The following is a 20,969-nucleotide window of genomic DNA, read 5'->3' as shown; positions in this document are numbered from 1 at the left end:
CGACCTTTTTCCCCGCAAATGTCTACAGATTGCTGCTTGAAGCGTTGCTGAGCGCGAGGGCGATCTTGCAGGGCGCCATTCTTCTGCACCATTGCATAGGAAGGTCGTAGCCACCTTTGAATCAAGTTGAAAACTTCTGCGTCGCAGTGGGAGACAATTACGGGGTTTTGAAGAAGTGATAATTTAATTGTGTTGCTCACTGTACTTCACTAGACGCGGAGGATGGGTCTATAATCGTGGTAATGAAGGTTAGCAGGTAATCAGAGTTTAGCATTCTCGAGACACATGTTGGACAAAAACAGTGAAGCAAATTAATCATGGACTTGTTTAGGAAATCATCTCGGTGCCAGAGACGAAGCATTTTTTCAGCGTTGGTGATGTGAACGCGTTGTACCTTGTAACAAATGGTATAAATCAGAGTTTGTACCAACAGATTGTCACTAAATTACAAGGCACTTTATTGAAAATACTTTGCTTGGTTAAAAGTGAACTGCTCAGAAGATATGGTCGGATGTCAATTTAACTTCCAGCACGTACATATCGTCCGCGAGTATAAAAATGATTATTGATGCAATTCTTTGTGAGAGGTGGAATGGCCACGTGATTACCTCGGTGTGTATTTTCTGTTGTTTTTTTTTTGTTTAGTATTTTTACTAGGCCTGGTAATCTATATAAGACGCGTGAACAGCTTCGGACATTGAGTGATCCCCATGAATATCACTAAGATGTCGCGTACTTGTGTAAGACAGCGTCATCAGAAAATCCAAAGTTTGGCCGAGTGTTCGAATCGTATAATCTCCAGATAAATGGCGCATTCGTATGTGACAGTGGCACGATGTTGAGCTGCATGGGAACGTGAGTGCTGGCATATTCGCTATCAACGTTCCGGTAGACTACGTCTGACCACCACAATGGAGGATCGTATTGCGCTCCACGTGCATAGTAAGCCCTTCAAAACTGCACCTGCCGCCTTAGAACAAGTACTGGACTACCTGCAACATTCTGTGTCATTCTGCATCATTGATCAGAGTCTTGCAGCAGCCGGACCAGAGAATTCCCTTCGCATGCGCAGGCTGCCATTAACACCACAACACAAACAGCTGTGTTGGGAGCGATGCCACGCCCAGGAAGCACGGACCGTTGATGAACAATGTCACATTGTGTTCAGCGCTTCATCGAGTTTCGACACTACCAGGATGACCATCGTCAGCGAGTATGGCGGCAACCTAGGGATACGTCCTATTCCTCCAATGTTTTGGAGGGGCACTTCGGTGTTTGTCCTAGTGCCATGGTTTGGGAGCCATCGGTACACACTATGTATGTGGACGGCCCCCGGTACAGAGAAACTATCTATGTTTCTTCAGCATTTGGACTCTCTCCATTCGAATATTCAATTCACCATGGAAGGGGAAAAATATTGTAGCTTCCATTTCTAGATGTAATGGTTAGAAGAAAAGCCAACGCAATAAAGGTATATCTGTGGGCTAAGAGCTTTCATCACCCTGCACAATGCGGTATTGTCGCATGCGCCCCGGTTCATGGAGCGCATGTGGTCTCCGATGCCGACAGCCTGCAAGATGAACTCAAGAGACACGACATTAAATGCGATTTTCATCCACCACCAAAACTGAAGTATCTGTTGTGATCTGTCAAAGATGATACTGGCTTTAGAAAAAGTGGCGTGTATATTATCCCATACCCATGCGGGAAATCTTATACAACAAAAGAAATGCTTCAGATGATCACCGAAAGAAGGAAATATAAAACTCTTCAGGGAAATTCAGGAATACATAAATACAAGTCACTTAAGAATTAAAGAAAACTGAAGTACAGGGAAGCTAAGGCGAAGCAGTTGCATGAAAAAATGTGAAGAAATCGAAAAAGAAATGACTGTCGGAAGGACTGACTGAGCAAAGGGAAAAGTCAAAACAAACTTTTGTGAAAATAAAATCAAGGGCAGTAGCATCAAGAGTGCAATGGGAATTCCACTGTTAAATGTAGAAGAGAGAGTGGATAGGTGGAAAGAATGCGCTGAAGGCCTCTATGGGGAGGAGGACTTGCTTTATAGTGTGATGGAAGAAGGAACAGTGATTGGGCGTCTAGTATTAGAATCAGAATTTAAAATAGCTATGGACGACTTAAGATCCATTAAGGCAGAAGGGACAGATAACACTCCATCGCAATTCCTAAAATCATTTGGGAAAAGGCAACCAAACAACTATTCGCGTTGACGTGTTGAATGTATGTGACTGGTGATATACCATTGTAAGCGTACTGTCATATCGCTGGCTTGGTTGCGGAGTATCTTGGCGGCAGCGCGTTTTGCAGAGTCGAGCACGGGACACGGAACTGTTATGTTGTGTTGGGGGTAGCTTTGCATGTGAGAGGCATTGTTATTATGGAAGTTCAGTTGTTGCGACAAGTGTTATTACAGTAAAGAGATGAAATTTGGAAGTGATTCAGAGGAAAGTGCTTAATGATGTAATTAAAACTGAGTAATGCTGCCGATAAAGTGTTTGGGTATTCGCTCGTTGCGTGTCGTACCGTACAGCATCAATCAACCGCGCCGTGTTCGGTCTCCCAGAATGAAATAATGTGAATCAGTAAAAATTAGTTACTGCAAAAGAGTGCAATCAAGTGCAAGTGTCTTGTAGCGAGCGTGAGAACGTGCGTTCGATCATCGCGTTTCCGCATTATCAACAATCAGCCGCGCCACGACGTTTACGCGTACGCTCGTACAAGTGAGAACTGTGAACTGAAAAATTAACTTTATGAACAGTGTTATATCATTACTATTATCAAGAAGGACTGGTACCAGAAGAAATCTGCGTATGGGTGGTGAGTGTAAGAACTTTCGTTCGATTATTCGGCTTCCGCATCGTCAACAATCACCGGCGTCGTGTCCATTACGCGTACGCTCGTCAGAGTGATATTGTAGACTGGTAATCATCTATTAATTGGGATCAACACTTATGACTTAGAATGTAAACAGTGCAACCTGCAATTTTCTTTTATCGTCTCAGAATATAGTTGTTCATACCAGTCGTAGGACAGTGTTCTGTTCTAACGTTGAGTGGCTCCCCTAAACCCGCTTGCATAATTCGATAGATAATTTTAGGCAAGCCAGCAGCAGTGTGGAGCAGAACAATACGACCGCTGCGGCAGTATCAGGTACGTGGTGTGGACAGGGCGCACAGTCAAGAAGTGAAAAAACTGTTTTCAAGGGTACCACTCAAATTTGTACCCCCGGGCGTGTTTCATGGCGACGTGTTATAGGACCTGCAATTTCGGATAAGAAATTCCTTATAATTAATTTGGAGTGTGTACTATTTTTGTATAAACAGTGACTGTTAATTTGGATTGTTGAGTGACGTCATGCGAGCTGTAGGTTGTGTACCCCAAAGAACTAGTGACACAGTGTATATAGTCTTCCTACCCGTGACAGTGCAAAGAATTTGTGCTACGAAGTAAACATATTCCACGGACGTGCGCTTTTGACGACGCTAGCGCCACCTATGTGTAAATGTGAGCACTTATTTGGCACTCATTACGGTAGACGACGCTAGTGTCACCTATGGGCAAAAGTGAAAACTTTTTGGGAGCCATCATCGTATACGATGTGAGCGGCGCCTACGAGCGAAGCTGTAACCATTACCTCGCGTTGCAGAGAAGGTTCAGTTGCTGACAGTGGCACGACACTATGGAGCGGCTGCAACCGCGAGGCCACCAGACAACGCAAAGTAAGTCGCGCATCACAACGTTAACTCACGCAACTAAAACAGCGAGAGTAATTAACTCGCAATGCAGATTGCATTGTATGCTCGTATACGTAATTACAAACAGTGGCAGTTAAAATTCTTTTGTATCATTAAATTAATGTCACGAGACATTATCTATCTTGCCGGTCGTACAGTAAAGTAAATGTCACTGTCAGACCCTGCTTACTTAGTAGTCTAATTTTTTAACAACAGTTAATTCAATTGCAGAAATATATTTACGTTAGCTTATATTTCATTTTTTTTCTTTTAAGTGGTTTTGATGTTACGTGTGCTTCTGAGCACGAATTATAGCGTTGAATGCATACGGCGTTGTAGTTTGGTTGTAGTTATTTTCATCCATTCTGTGCTACGAGTGTTATTGTGATCTGTTTATTTCTCGCTTGGGTGACCTTTTGTGGTTCAATATGGTAATAATGAGGTTGGTGCAACTGCAGTAGGCAGGGAGGTGAAAGAAGTCTCTTTAGGTGAAAGTAATCAGGTGGAGATGAAAACAGGAGTAAGTAGAAGTGAAATGTCGAAGGATTCCAGTATAGGTGACAGTAGTTTATCAACAGAGACGGGGAGTCCAAATGCGGTGTTGTCACCAATAATGGAGACGCCCAAGCGAGATGAGTGTAAACTTAGGCCTGACCTGTCCATCGTTGACATGCTCAAAACATTATTACATGATAACAAGCAATTAAAGGAAGATATTATGCGATCAGTAGACAACCAGAAACTGTTATTGAATGATAACAAACAATTAAAGGAAGATATTATGCGATCGGTAGAGCATTAGAACAAACAATTAAGGGAAGGTATTAAGTGCCAGAAGGAAGATATTAAACGATCGGTAGAACAGATAAACGAACGGCTCAATAAAAAGATCGACGAGACTAATGAGGCTCTAAAGAAGCTGGCTCAGTCAAGTCATCAAAGGGTAGATGAACTTACCGTTCGGTTTGAGGAGAGCGTTGCAGGCAATACTAAACGTTTTGAAAAGGTAGAATCGGATGTCAAAGAAGTGAAGGAAGAAATTACTAAAAAGGCTTAGGTTTACGACGAGCATTTCGAACAACTGGATGAGGAAGTGAAACACTGTAATCACAGGATATCAGCTGTTGCGCTAAACCAGGATGCTTATGCACGGCGAGCAGAGGAGGTGTACAGTGAGGTAGACAAGATTAACAGGTCGGTCAGCAGGTGAAGAGTGAAGTGAAATCACTATTAAGTGATGGAATCATTGCCGGTGGTAGCTTAATTGGTATACAAAATTATGAGGTCTTCCTTGGCATAGGGAATTTTAAGAACTTCGAACCAAATGGAAGATGACATCCCAGAGATTTCTTAGATCAATTTACGGGCGCGAAACCTGAATTATGGGACGAGCAAAGAAAGGTACGCTTCGTTGCAGCAAGATTGGGAGGGAAAGCTGGTACTTGGGGCATGAGAATAGGACATAAGTGTACAACCTTTGCTGCATTTGAAAAATAATTTTTGCAACAATATTGGTCGCGATGGAAGAAAAAAGAAATACGTAACAGTCTATACCAAGGTAGAAGGTTTGATAGAGGGCGTGACCGGAAATTAAAGAAATTTTTTCAAGATTATTATGAGAGGAACTTGGATTTAGATGAACCGATGACGACAGAAGCAATAGTGTCCCTGATCATAAGTAAACTACCGAAGGAATTCAGGATAAGTTGCTAGCAATCCCTAGAGATGAGAAAGAGGCAATGAAGTCGGCCTTAGGACAATTAGACATGTATGAGTTAAGAGGAACAGGAGGAGGAGAATATGATAGAAGAGTATCAGGGAACAAGGAACCCAACACAAAGAACCATTCAAACCGTAACAAAAGACTTGGTGGACGACATTGGAATAATAATAATGACAGGAGACATTACGGTGGTTTCTGTGGCCATGGTGGTCACAGAGACAACCGTGGCGGCTACGGATATCAGAACTCAAGGCACGATGCATCGGATGACCAGGTGCGAAACAGGAAACATAGCAAGTGGAAAGAGTATATTACCTATTTTGAGGGTGTAATCAGCAGCATACCTCATGCCACGAGGGCAAACACGATGTGGAAAACATTAAGCCCGCATCTCGTGGTCGTGCGGTAGCGTTCTCGCTTCCCACGCCCGGGTTCCCGGGTTCGATTCCCGGCGGGGTCAGGGATTTTCTCTGCCTCGTGATGGCTGGGTGTTGTGTGCTGTCCTTAGGTTAGTTAGGTTTAAGTAGTTCTAAGTTCTAGGGGACTTATGACCACAGCAGTTGAGTCCCATAGTGCTCAGAGCCATTTGAACCATTTTGGAAACATTAAACTCTGCTATAGTGAGCAAGATTAATGACTGACCAGCAAAGTACTTGGGCTCGAACAAACACAAATACACCAAAATCGTGTGAGAAATATTGTAAAGGTCTCTTATTGCAGTAGTGATACTCCCGTATCTGCAAAACTCTGCAGTCGTCCGTTAGAGGCCTCTGCGTATGCCATGCCGCATTGCACACTGACCTGCCGGTACTCCAGTCGGGACGGTGCAGTGTGCCTCTGAGGTTGCGTTTTGTGACATTATTTGTGTGTTGAACGTCAGACGGCTCGGCGATTGGGAATCAATCAATCCTGCTAATGTATTGCGATTGGTTGACATGAAGTTACGAAGAACACTTCTTCGTGAAGATGGTATTGGTGTTGAAGACTAATCATTCGCATGTTTTCTGGTATCTATTATAGTGCAGAAATATGAGCCTAATTTAGAAACAGATACTGTTGTAACACTAAAGTGCGCGTCATATATCTTGGCGGCCGAGTTTAGGTTCGTTCTGCGCATCTGACGTCAAAACATACAGTCAGCCAATGAACAGAGAACGACGTTGCCAGATCTCGACTGTAGTACAGAGCACGGACGAGTGTCTTCAGTTTTAGAAACGTTCAGTCATAAATAAAGTAATAGAACAAAAGCAATGTCTTGTTAGCAGACTTTGTTTTTTGAAAGTTTGGAAAAACCATTCTTTATGCCAATTGCTTCATTTTCTATTAATTAATTAAACCAAACAAGCAATAAGACTCTTAATTCAGGCGATAGCAAGGAAATGTGTTTGTATCAATTTCACGAACCGCTTTTTCGCAATAAAGAACAGCAGTAATTGTTTATTTCCTATTGTTCTTCGACGAAGTGCGAGTAATTCATAGGCATACCAACAGTGTTTGTCAGAATTTTGCGTTCCGTGTTAAGAGTCCGTATGGAAATATATCGCAGGACGAGCTGCGTTAGCGTAATGGTTAAGGCGCTGGATTAGAAGGCGGTAGGTAACGAAGACGTACTCGCTTCGGCGGTACATATACTAAAATTGGAACGATACAGAGAAGATTAGCATGGCCCCTGCGCAAGGATGACACGCAAAATCGTGAAGCGTTCCACATACAGTCTGCTTTCGGCCGGTGAGCGGCGAGGACGTCTTGTTTACGTCCCGTCCGCAGAGTCGCGGCCCCGTCCGCAGAGTCGCGAGCGCGTAGTTTGTTTACTTCCTCGCCGCAGCTAATACTCGCGTCCGTTAACACTGAGTCGCCATGGCTCATTCGTACAGAAAAGCTACCATCAAGATCAGCTTCCAGCCCGACTACGCACGACCACGAGCCTTTGAAGTAGAACGATTCATCCGTGACGAAGTTCAAATACCAACACAGCACATCATCGGTATCCACCTATCCATCACAAGTAGCGTCGTTTACGTCAAGATGATCGATGACGAGTTATGTCACGCAGTTGTGAACAGATGCGCGAACACTCTCAAATTCAAACACTCCGATGGTCACATCGGAGAGGTTACTGTTGACCATGCTGGACTAGGATTACGCACACTAAGAGTCTTCGAACTCCCTTTCGAAGTACCACCGGACGTCGTCACCTCAGCTTTCCGCCCTTATGGGACGGTAATTAGCCACGTGGCCGAAAAATGGAACACCTTCGAGACGTACCAAGTCCTCAACGGCGTCCGACAAGTGAAAATTGAATTAAAAAAACATGTGCCGTCCTACTTAGTCATAGGTGGCTGTCGAGCAATAATAATGTACGACGGCCAACCTCGTACTTGTTCTGGTTGCGGCCAGGAGGGTCATGTGCGCTCGGCGTGTATTCAACGTCGGGTTACACAACTTCCATTGCATGACACGACACCACCTCCTACGCTCACGGCCCTCCCCCTCAATTACGCAGAGGTGACACGATCGACCGTCATGACAGACGACAACCCCCCCGGCAGACAGGAAGCGTTAGAATGCGCACCTGTCGCCGGTCCTGGATTGACCAACACCATTACGGTGTCTGCAAGGGTTGAAGAACGCCGGCCATCGACTCCACATGAAGATTCGGAAGAGAGAATGGAACTCGACGCTAGGGTTGTACCGACCTCTGCCTTTCTCCCTGAGGGGGATGCTATACGAGAACCACAAACTCTTTCGGACACAGAAACCCACGTCCGCAAACAAAGGTCACCGAGAAAACATAAAAAGCGACGTCGCACACCCTCAGACGATTGCCTCCAGCGGACGTCTTCTCCAGTTGACGACCGGACGGCCGACGAAACGACGAGGAAAATGGACGACACGAGATCGCCCTCACCTGTCACTTTGTCTGATTTTGACAAACTCGATTCCGCTCTCTCGGACAAACGGATGGCCAGCACAGCGCCCGCCGTTGGTACACCACTGGAAACAACTGCGGATTTACCCTTAGTCACTCAGCCCACAAGTGTTCTACCGCAGTCACCGTTAACTTACGGACCTTGGGCGGATGACATTGAAGACGATTCTACGGCCGCTGTGGTGGATGAGGAGAGGGGTCTCTCCTCCCACACCTCGGCCCCTCCCGAGTAGCAACAGATGACGGCGCGGACGCGGCCAACAGATCACGGGCCCCACCTTTTACGGCGACACTGACGGCAGCCCCCACCGCAGGAGACGATCTACAAACCTATCGCTTGACGACCATCAACATTAACACCATTCGGACACGTACGAAGTTGTCGCTGCTCAAAGACATGCTCAATGCAGCAGACGTTGACATTGTCTTTCTCCAAGAAGTCTTCGTCGCCGATTTCCCGGGTATGTATGGTTATACGGCTCATGTGTCCCACGCCTCGCCAACTAACAGTGGAGTCGCCATCCTCCTCAGAGAGGGCCTCGAGGCGGACGAAGTCCGATATCTCCCCGACGCTAGAGGAATGGCCGTAACGGTGCAAGGCGTCCGGTTTATCAATGTGTACGCCCCTTCCGGAACGAATCGCCGTCGTGACCGATCGCTCTTCTTCGCAGAAGGAATAGCACCGCTTTTTCAGGGCAGGCACGATGACTTGATCTTAGGGGGCGATTTCAATTGCACCCAAGCACCTAAAGATCAGCTGCCACGCCATTCACCGTGCCCCGAACTTGGGACACTCATCGGCGATCTCCAGCTAGTAGATACATGGGAACGTGTCCAAGGAAATAGATCGGGATACACCCATTTCACGAGTCACTCGTCTAGTCGCCTCGATAGGATTTACGTCTCCCGTTCTCTCGCGGCAACGGTGAGTGACGCGGAGGTGTGGCCAGTAGCCTTTTCTGATCACGAGGCCTATATATGTGCCGTCACCCTTCGTCGCCAACGGATGTGGCGCAGCCGACATCCCTGGAAATTAAACCTTGCTCATCTCGCTTCTCCGGATTGTCGACGCGCCATCGAAGACACGTGGAGTATGTGCGTCCGCCGCCTCCCAACGTATCCTACGTCGATTAGTTGGTGGTTAACCTGCGCCAAGCCGGCCCTACGGCGAACCTTTATTACGTATGGTCGTGAGACTGCTGCTTGGAGGCGGCAGACCCTTGATTTTTATTTCACCGTCCTTCGCGAATGCGCCTCCTTGCCACCCACACCGGAACGACAGCTGACAGTTCAGCGTGCGAAAGCACAGATCATAGCCCATATGCGCCGACACCTCGAAGGGACGATCGTCCGAGCGCGGACACAGGACAGACTCGCAACGGAACGACCCACCATGTACCACGTCATCCGAGAACGTACACTGCGAAGACGGGCGCTGATACATGCCATCACCACTGAGGACGGCCATCATCACACCACACAACGCGATATTGCTGCAGCCTTCTTCGACCATTACGCACGACTTTATTCTGCTCAATGTTCCGACCCGACGACGGTGACAGCAGTCTCACAACTGGTTTACGGCATTGTCCCACAGGATTTACAAACTGAATTATTGAACGACATTACGGAAGACGAAGTTATCGACGCCATCGGTAAAGGAGCGGCGAATAAGTCTCCTGGCCCCGACGGGCTCCCTGTGGAGTTTTATAGAACTTTCCAGTATTTACTGGCTCCCAAGTTAACAGACATCTGTCGGGAACTTATGTCCCCTGCGGTGCCGCTCCCTGCGACCTTCGTAGAAGGAATAATTATACCGGTTCACAAGCCTAAAGGTGGGGCTCGAATACAAGATTACCGCCCGCTAACACTCGTCAACTCCGACATGAAGATATTCACCAGACTATTAGCAAACCGTCTACGACCGACCCTACCTTACGTCATCTCGTCAGATCAGACTTCCCTAGGGAGTATCAACAACATCCACACAGCATTGTGTCGATACCGTGACTTAATAGCCCTAGCCAGGGCACGCCGCATCCCGGGAGCGCTGGCATCACTAGATTTTAGCCAAGCTTTTGATCGAGTGGATCACGCGTACCTAACGTCCGTTCTCCAGCACATGCAGTACCCACAGCAATTCACAGACGTCGTGATGCGCCTACTCCGAGGGGCGACTTCCAAAGTGCTCGTTAACGGGCGTCTCTCGCAGTCCCTCCCGATTTTCCGCTCCGTCCGTCAAGGCTGCCCCTTGTCGACGTTACTATATGCTCTGGCACTGGAACCGCTCCTCTGTGGTCTCCGTCAACGCCTCACCGGTCTTACCCTACGTGACGTCACATTTCGCTGTACAGCATATGCAGACGACCTGGTTCTCGTGTTCCGCAATCGCGACGATGTCAACAGAGCACTAGAATGGATTACCACGTACGGTGTGGCTTCCGGCAGCTGTCTCAACGTCGCCAAATCGGTCGCCATGGCCATAGGAGACGGGTTGACCCCGGCGTGTGTCGAACCCCTACAGCTTCGTGGCACTATCAAATGTCTCGGAATAGAGTTTCACGACGACATACGGCGCACCGCGGCTCTTAACTACCGCCGCTTATTACAACAAATTCGGGTCCAGATCTTCAACCTTCGTCTGCGGACCCTCGACATTCTCCAAAGGACACACTTCGTCAATGTTTACCTCGCATCGCGCCTTCCACACATAGCGCGTGTTCTCCCAATACCGTTACTGATGGCTCGACGTCTATTAGCGGCATTCGGAGCCTACGTCAGTACAGGCATGCTGTTCAAAGTCAGTTATGAGTCACTGACCCTTCCCCCACAAAGGGGAGGTGTTGGTCTAGTCCATGTCCACGACAGAGCTGTGGCCCTGTATGTCAGCTCACACATCAAGCTGTGGCGCCACCACCCGGAAAGTTTGACAGGTTTGCTGTTGGAGTCCTTAGCTCCGCCCTCCATTATGCCCCCACTGACGACGCAAGACATACCCCCACCCTTCTACTACTTCGGGAACTTTTACATTGAATACAGCTATGTCCGTATCGCAGTACCACCGACGAAACAGGCGTCGGCGCGGGATATATATCATGTCCTACAGCAGAGGCGCCCACCAAACATCGTGGAGACCAAAAGCCCTCAGGTTAATTGGACGGTGGTGTGGAAGACGATTCACGCGATTCCACTGGACACAGCCGTCCGATCCACATGGTACATCACAGTCAATGGTAAACAGATCACCCGATCGCGCCTCCACAAGATAAACATGGCGGAATCGCCTCTCTGCGTAGACTGCGGGATACCAGACACGGACGAACACCGTCTCACATGTGGCGCGGCAGAAGACGTGTGGCGCTTGGTGCGTCAAATTTTGTCGTATTTTCTACGAGTGACTCCGGAACACATTACACCTCGGTTTCTACTATTTCCGGATCAACAGTATTTCCCGCGCGCCAAGACCAACGCTGTCACGTGGATCCGTGCGCATGCGGTACACTACTTATTTCACGATGGACCTAAAGATGTATTAGACTTTTGGAACTACCTACAAGAACGTTATAGCAAGATCGTACGGAACCCAAAATACAGACACTATTTTTCTAATTACTTAGGGAGTGCCCTACGCGACCCTCCACGCAGCTGGATCATCCACAGGTAGGAGAAGATACCCATTGAGTGAGCTGACATGACTAAGTTCGATTCTCGGTGGAACAACATGATATACGTGAAGACGTACCTGGATGATGAAGCGTAAGGAGAGTAGCGACACGCCCTTCTGCATCCTGTATGAAGCACTTTTTTTTTCGTTTTCCCCATATACATTACCTCGGTGTAGGAACGTGCCAAGATATTGTTTTCTTTTTCTCAGAGCACGATGCGGTGCTAGATACATTTATTTTTGTTGTGGTATAAAGTAAAGCCACATTAAGGATGTATTAAAACAGTAAATAAAAATAAATAAATAAATAATCATTCCCACAAAAGATTTCCATTCCCATCCCTGATTCCTTGACGGACGAGGGGGACACTGCGACCAGGCCTCGGGTTACGACCCCTGATCGCTCTGCCCTCCCCGCCCTCCCCACCTCCAAAAAAAAAGAAATAAAAAAAATAAAAAAAAGAGGTCAAACCTTGTGCGATGCAAAATATTTTTTTTTTATTTTAAAACAATATCGAAGTGTCTTACTTCACGAATTTTATTCGTTTGAATGCAGTTTTTTGAAATTTCTAGTGCTTTGTCTCTTCATTAACCCTTTCGCTGCTGCAGTCACGTGCTCCCCGCATTCCGCGCTGTGCGCGATTTTGTCAACACTGCACTGCTCGCCTGTGCAGACACATGGTGTTCCCACTGCTTTGACACACTTATCATTTGATTTCACAAAAAACTATTTGGCCCAAAAATTAGATTTTTACACATCTTCTTGACTGATACCTTCCCCCCATAAATGACTTAATTTTGTTTCGATGTTCAACCCAGTTATTGTGCAGCATTAAATGTAGTAAACCATTGCACGAAATTTTGAAGAGTTTGCAGAGGTAAAAGTCCATAGCGTATACTTTCCGTATGGTCGATTTTAGTTGCCACAATGTTGAGAATGAAATGTGGACAAGGTACCTAAATTTCATATAAAATTTACTGTATAACAATATCTCATTTAATTTAAGTACCACATAGGTGTCGTATGTAATATTGAGAAATATTCCGTCTTTCGCGACTGTAATAAAAGTTTTATTTACACCGGGAGCGTTTGGCTTTATTTTAAAGCACTTCAGTCAGTCAAAGGAAGTGGGGGGAAGGTATCAGTCAAGAAGATGTGTAAAAATCAATTTTTTGGGCCAAATAGTTGTTGTGGAATCGAATGATAAGTGTGTCAAAGCAGTCGGAAACACCATGTGTCAGCACAGGCGAGCAGTGCAGTGATGACAAAATCGCACACAGCGCGGAATACGGGGAGCACGTCTCTGTAGCAGCGAAAGGGTTAATGCGGCCGTGGTGGCTTTACTTCATAAACTGCGCGCTCCCCCCTAAACGTAAGCTTGCGAACTATACTGTACCATGGCGCTGTATCTCTTGGCGCGTGCGTCGTGTGCAGTTGGCAACGCAGCAATCTCCCGCGTCTGGGCGGGCATGCGCGAGCCGCCAAGATAAAAGAATTCAACTTTAACACATAATGATGATGATAGGGAAGATAATGACGAACAACTCATTGCGAACGGTAGTGCTACGGCAAGTGCGGGAAGAGGCGATGGAAGCAGTGACAGTGAATACCAACCTTCTCCCAAGAAGAAGGTTAAAGTTGCAAGTATCATCAAGGCGTTTGATAACAACACACTGGAGAACATGTACGATGGTTAGTACGTAAGAGGTTTCGACACATACGACAAGCTTCTGAAAAGATACCCTAAACTGAAGTCTAATAGCAATATTAAAAACTTACTGGATTACGTGGCAAAGAAAAGAGAAGGAAATAACAGTTTTCAAAGGAAATCGTACACTGCTGTTCAAGACCATCAAGGAGCGTGTAATGGTGAAATTCGACGAATTGCGAGAATGCGGTTCCGCCGTTCATTATTGGCATTTACAACATTGGGCATTGGACGTAGCCAGAAATCTCGGGTGTCCAAACTTTACAGTTTCTCTAGGATTTATTACTAATTTGAAAAAGGAGTTTAGGATAGCATCACGCCGTATCACTAGGCTCCAAGCACGAAAAGATAAGGGTGACGATGAAGAGCTGATTGAAAGAGCTCAAACGTCGTTGCTGGCGTCAATGAGCATATCACGAGAGAAAACATCGATATTAGTTCTGTATGGAACTGTGATCAGACTCAGTTCAACTATGAACTTTCTTGTGAGAGAACACTATCCATGAAAGGGGAGAGAAACACTGTCGCGATGTTGCAATCAGTTAACTGTGCAACACATAGTTACACGATCGATGTTGCTATATCAATGGACGGACGATTGGCAGACAAACGCTATATTTGCTTCCAAGTATCTAGTGGGAAGTTTGGACCCCGCGTGTCAAGGGAAATAGAAACGCGGTGCCCTCCAAATGTCGTCGTCGATGCAAGTGTGAATGGGAAGATGACGAAACAACATCTTAAGACGTTTTTTCTGTTAGTTTTGAATCCACATTTGTCGAGAAAGTCATTAGTACTTTGTGACTCCTGGTCTGGACATAAGGATGAACGAGTACTACTGGAAGCATCTGGCGGAAAACATGTAGATTTAAAAATCATTCCGCCTAACACTACAAAATATGCAAAAACTCTGGATGTGTATTTCTTCAGGCAATATAAAATATATGCCAAGAGAATAACAGACTTCATTAAACTACGTTCCAGTAATATGCAGCCGAAATTGCACAAGAGATTCTTTATCATGAATATGCATTCTGTCATTTACAATCAGTTATCTGCGGGAGTATACAGACCAATGCTTCGTTACGCGTAGCAGAACGCTGGCTACGATATTGGTGAACCAGTGAACAACTTCAAAAGTGTCACTGACGTGGCGTTCAACACTGATATTATAGAATGTGCAAATACGCCATGCGATCAACTTGCATTTCTTCACTGTGCGTTTTGCAGTCATTCGTATTGCTCGGAGCATTTCATTGACATTCCGCATTTACATTTATAGTTTGATTGCTGCATTGCGTATGGCGCCTACAATTACACCTACAGAGATATGTAGAGCATGACTGCAGAGTTTTGCAGAAATACGACACCCACCAGCACAGTCAGAGGTACATAATGGTCCTGTAACCAAACGTTGATACAGATCTGTTTGTTCGAGCCCAAGTACTTTCCTGGTGAGTGATATATTGTGATGTGTCTGATTCTGTATATATCTCGGCTGCTGTTGTCCTTAAGTACAAACATTCGTTTCTGATTATTATGAGGTTTCATGAGAACACTCTAATCGAGTGAGATTTAACTAGGATGTGTTACTGCCATATGCAATTTTGTTTTCCTTGTCACTTTCTTCTTGACCATGCAGTGATATGGTTTGAATGATTACTAGTATCTAGTGTCTATAGGTTATGTTATCCAAAAGGTTTTTCATTTAATAATTTATTACTACTCCTGCTAAATGATTGCTATTATTTTTTATACCATTCACTTAGTAACTAAACTTAACTTAGTGGATATCCATATATGCTTTTCTTATCAGCCTATGTTTTTTTTTTTTTTTTTTTTTTTTTTTTTTACTATGCCATATAGAACATTGTAATGTTTCTGTAGCAGTAACAGACTATGAGTAGGTTGACAACACTGAAAACGCCATTAACCTGTTCCATTTACGCCAATGGACGACTACCGTGAGCGAGAGTGGCGAGCTGACGACTATACTGCACATGTGCTGGTCTGCTCAGCATCGACGCTACAGTCACTCCCCACCCCTTTCAATGCAAAGAACGCTCCCTTGTGACGCGGTGTTGTGAGTAGTGAAATAATTTTTCTTTTTTGCTGGATTTTGACAGCCTAGTGTTGATGGAGCTTCTCTAGTTTTTGCTTAATAGTGCCATCAGTGATATTGTCTACCTGGAGTAGCAGTGAACGCGTGTGTTTTTCTACTATTTTTTTAATCTCTTTCTTCCAGGCACTTGCCTGTCATATCTAGCCTATTGTATTTGTAAGTGTAAACTTTTCTATTTCAGGGACAATATTTTTGTGTCTTATTGTATTAGCTCTTTGTTTATCCACTCCATTATAACTGTGTTTTGGTACACAGGTTGCACTGTAGAAAGGGTTATTTTATTATGTAAAATTTTACCAATTCGACAACTGCTCTTTATGTTTCCAAGATTGTGAGTAACTCCGGTCTGGTCCACAATGTGGCAATGGGTCTATACCAGTGGGATGGGGCAGTGTACTCCCCCACCGAACACCGTCTCTTTAACCCCCTGTAGTAGGGAATTATCTAGATTTCGATATTCTCTTCGAAAATTCGAAAACTTTTTAGTGCTGGAATGTAATCGTACTGTCATATTGCTGGCTTGGTTGCGGAGTACCTTTGCGGGCAGCGTGTTTTGCAGAGTCGAGCACGGGACACGGAACTGTTATGTTGTGTTGGGGGCAGCTTTGCATCTGAGAGGCTTTGTTATTATGGAAGTTCAAGTGTTGCTGGAAGCGTTATTACTGTAAAGCGATGAAATATGGAAGTGATTCAGAGGAACGTGCGTAATGATGTAATTAACAATGAGCACTTCCACCGATATAGTGTTTGAGTATTCGCTCGTTGCGTGTCGTACAGTATAGCATCAATCATCCGCGCCGTGTTCGGTCTCCCAGAATGAACTAATGTGAATCAGTAAAAATTAGCTACCACAAAAGAGTGCAATCAAGTGCAAGTGTTTTGTAGCGAGCGTGAGAACGTGCGTTCGATCATCGCGTTTCCGCATTATCAACAATCAGCCGATCCACAACGGTTACGCGCACGCTCGTACAAGTGAGAACTGTGAGCTGAAAAATTAACTTTATGAACGGTGTTATATCATTACTAGTGTCAAGAAGGACTGGTACCAGAAGAAATCCGTGTATGAGTGGCGAGCGTAAGAACTTTCGTTCGATTATTCGGCTTCCGCATCATCAACAACCACCCGCGTCGTGTCGGTTACGCGTACGCTCGTCAAAATGATATTGTGGACTGGTAATCATCTATTAATTGGGATCAACACTTATGACTTAGAATGTAAACAGTTCAACCTGCAGCCGGCCATAGTGGCCGAGCGGTTCTAGGCGCTACAGCCTGGAACTGCGCGACCGCTACGGTCGCAGGTTCGAATCCTACCTCGGGCATGGATCTGCGTGATGTCTTTAGGTTAGTTAGGTTTAAGTAGTTCTAAGTTCTAGAGGACGGAAGACCTCAGAAGTTAAGTCCCATAGCGCTCAGAGCCAGCCAGTTGAGAGTAAGGGCTGAAATTTTGGTGTACAGGAAAGACGAAGAATGAGGTTAGGAATGAGGAGGTTCTCCGCAGAAACTGCGAAGAATGGAATATAAGGAAAACACTCACAGGAAGAAAAGACAGGATGATACGACATCTGATAAGGCACCAGGGAATAACTTCTGTGATACAAGAGGGAGCTGTAGAGGATAAAAACTGTGAAAGACAGAGATTGGAATACATCCACTAGATAATTAAGAACATATGTTGCAATTGTTACTCTGTGATGAAAAGTATGGAATTTATGGCGAGGCCACATCGAATCAGTCAGAAGACTGATTATTAAAAAAAAAGAGGGTATTTATCTTTCCCCTAGAGAAACATGTTTCTGTAGGCTTACATTTTCCTCTGACCATTCCTGCTTAGCCAGTTTGCACTACTTGTCAGTCTCATTTTTTAGACTATGTATTCCTTTTCGCCTGCTTCCTTTGCCGCATTTTTATATTTTCTTCTTTCATAAGTTAAATTCAATAGCCCCCATGATAGCCGAGGATATATATAGGCTTTGTCTTTTTACCTCTTTGATCCTCTGCTGCCTTCACTATTTCATCTCTCAAAGTTATTCCTTCGTCTTCTGCTGCACTACTTTCCCATGTTTCAGTGAACTGTTTCCTAATTCTCACTTTGATATTCCCAACAACCTCTGCTTCTTTCAAATTATCCAAGCCCTATACCAGTTACTTCCTAGCTTCCTGAAAATTTTTTAGTTTTAATCAACATTTCAAAAATAATAAATTATGGCGAGGGTCCACATCTGCTCTTGGAAATGTCTTACAGTTTAACATCGGGTTCTGAAGTCTCTTTCTTACCATTGTATAATCAGTGTGAAACCTTCCACTATCTCCATATTTCTTCTATGCATACAAATTGCTTTCATGATTCTTAATCCAAGAGTGAACAATGATTAAGTTACGCTGTGTGCGAAATCTTACCTGCCGGCTTCCTCTTTGATTCCTTTCCCCCCCAGTCCATACTCTCGTACTAATTTTCCTTCTCTTTCTCTTCCTTCTAACGATTTATAGTCGCCAATCATAATTAAATTTTCTTCTTCCTTAAGTATCTGACTGCTATACGTGTTGCTATTACAAGGAGTCCCAACACCACTCGTAAGACTATCGTGAAACCATTTGTGTGGGCGTATCTTCCACGCGTATGTTCCATGGACAGAGTGTCGTCACATACCCCATCGCCACCAGTATGTACGGTACTTGACCAGATTATATATACGTTGTATACGGCAGGCATCCGCACAACACTACAGATGAGGTGGCCTAATGCGCTGATTACACAGCCTCGGCAACAAAAAAACCTTAAAGCTCAGATACTTCACTGGAGACTTCAGACCACGATAAATTAAATCGATGATTGGGTGGCAAAATGTCGGATGTCTTTCAGCCGAACAAGATCTAGGCCATCATCATTACGAAGAGGGTTGTACCAGCAGCTCTGCCGTCCATCATCTTCAGGGTGTAGGGAAGCAGCATACTCACGCTTTATAAAATTCACATCAGTCTTTCCATTGTGTGCCACCCTAATCCGCTGTAACTAGCTCTGACGTCATAAATATTGCGCAATACTTTAAAATGAAGTAAATAACCTGAAACGTTTCTAGCATGTCAGGAGTAATACAAAATCAATGTGTGTTGGGTATCAGTTCAATAACTTTAACCATTTTCGAAATTTTGATGTTTTTCTGTAAAAAACATTGGCGCAACAGAAAAGAGCTAGAAACTTAAAAATTTATATTTAGATTCCTTTTGCATAATAAGTTAGTGGAAACAGTATTCTGGATCTCACAAATTAAAATTTTAGTTGAAATTCATGATTTTGTGGTTTTTGTCTTAGAAATTAAGGAAGAAAGATAGATTAAATAGGCGAATAAATAAAGCTAGGATGTTTAAATTTAAGTAGAATAGAGATCCGCTATAATCATAAAAATGTGAGACGTTTCAACTGAATAACTATAAAACTATAGCGATAGCGTATCTCCAAAGAGCAAGTTCAGAGCTCGTCTACTGCGTGTAGTGTAATTAAATTAATTCTCTCGCCCAAAATATTTGACTTAGCCACGTCAGACTCTTACTATGATTACTTACTTGTGTGCTGATTGCATAATTAAATTGAAAGCTTCATCGGCCATCAGCAAAGGAAGCAATGTTTTATTTGATAACTTAAAGTGGTGCATTACTAGCCCAGCGGCTAGTCGGGAGAGCGGATTTGATCAGGCGTTCCCTTAGCCATCCGCATCACGGCCTTATATTTAAGAACGCTGCGCGAGAAAAGGAAGGTCCCAGTTCTCTCCAGATGCTGATTAGCACACCACCTGTGCCGGGAGTCGCGTCGCGTCGGTATCGTTGATATAAACAGCCTCGGATGCAGTAATAAGTTACTCGGGATACACGTAACCATGAAATCGTTTTCGAGTGAAGTGTTAATTTTGGGATGACGTTAATGATCTATCTTTAGTTTGCGCATGTCGTATTTTCACGTACCGCCGCAGAACAGACATTCTACCATTATTAGCGTGGCGTTTGATGAACATTACCATCAAATTATGGTGAGCATTCACTTAAACATTTAATTTGAACAGTTATAGTGGCATCAGTGCATCAGACTCTGAACTGTTCTGGTAGTTGGATTGTGTGGATGCTTTTTGGTCTGTGACTTTCAGAATATAATGAACATTTTAGAGAGAATGGTTTTTGATTATGAATCCCAGACAATCTCCTAATTCCTCAGAGTTATAAGCTGTAGCTATAAATGTATTTCTCAGATGAAGTGGGCACTAGGAATTCTAATTACGGGCTTCACGTTTTGCCAATCAGTTTCTGGTTGCCAATATTGTAGTTAGAGAGCCAGTGTTGAGAATGGCAAACTGCATAAATACAAAACATATATTCTAATATTCCACCCACCGTCCACATATGGTGCATCGGCCGGAAAAGAAACTGAGTAAAAGTGACAGTGATTCTTAAATATTCGGATTTGGGAGTGAAATCCGACATGCAACTGGGTAATAGAACAGTGATAGTGTTACTTGTGCATGTGGACGACGCAATTGGATTAACAATGCATCTGGATTGACGGTGCTGGCACTGAGTCTAGCGGCGCTGCCGGCATCGCGAGAAGCCAGTTTCGCCTCACCGCATTCGTCCGCCGGAGCAACCGGAACCACGCCTGCAGTTGCGGGCCACACAGCAGCCTTCGAAGTGCCGTCTGCAGTTCAACGTGCTGCGTCGCATCAGTAATCCTGGTACATCGCGCCGGCAACGCCATACGTCGTGCAGAAGGAACTAAGTTAAGTGAAAAGCTGTTAAAATTTTTACTAACCTGCACTAAAAGACCGTCGGCGATGGAACCGCCAGAAGAAACTGAGGTTAAACGTAAATCAGAACCTTTGTCTGTTGAGGGAACTGTAAATCCACACAATGGTTCAAGTGTAAATATGCACGAAAATAGTAATGTTAAAGTGAAATATGAAGTATTGTCTCCTGACAGTAGGGTGAAAAGGGGCAATGATTCAATAATAGGGACCCCTGTAGTAAAGCAGAAATCAGAAATTGTTAATTTATTGGATGATAGTTTATCTGATGAGTAAAAAC

The 20,969-nt window shown here is 44.7% G+C and overlaps 1 non-coding gene across 1 annotated transcript; it reads left to right on the top strand.

The window, feature by feature from the left end:
* The first annotated feature begins 7,085 nt into the window (after positions 1–7,085).
* Positions 7,086–7,192, top strand: LOC126250458 (U6 spliceosomal RNA). Its single transcript, XR_007545693.1, has one exon. It is a non-coding gene; the product is annotated as a U6 spliceosomal RNA (small nuclear RNA).
* The last annotated feature ends 13,777 nt before the right edge of the window (positions 7,193–20,969 follow it).

The sequence above is a fragment of the Schistocerca nitens genome, chromosome 3 (genome assembly GCF_023898315.1).
Source record: "Schistocerca nitens isolate TAMUIC-IGC-003100 chromosome 3, iqSchNite1.1, whole genome shotgun sequence".
Lineage (NCBI taxonomy): Eukaryota > Metazoa > Arthropoda > Insecta > Orthoptera > Acrididae > Schistocerca > Schistocerca nitens.
This window is presented reverse-complemented; position numbering and strand designations above follow the sequence as displayed.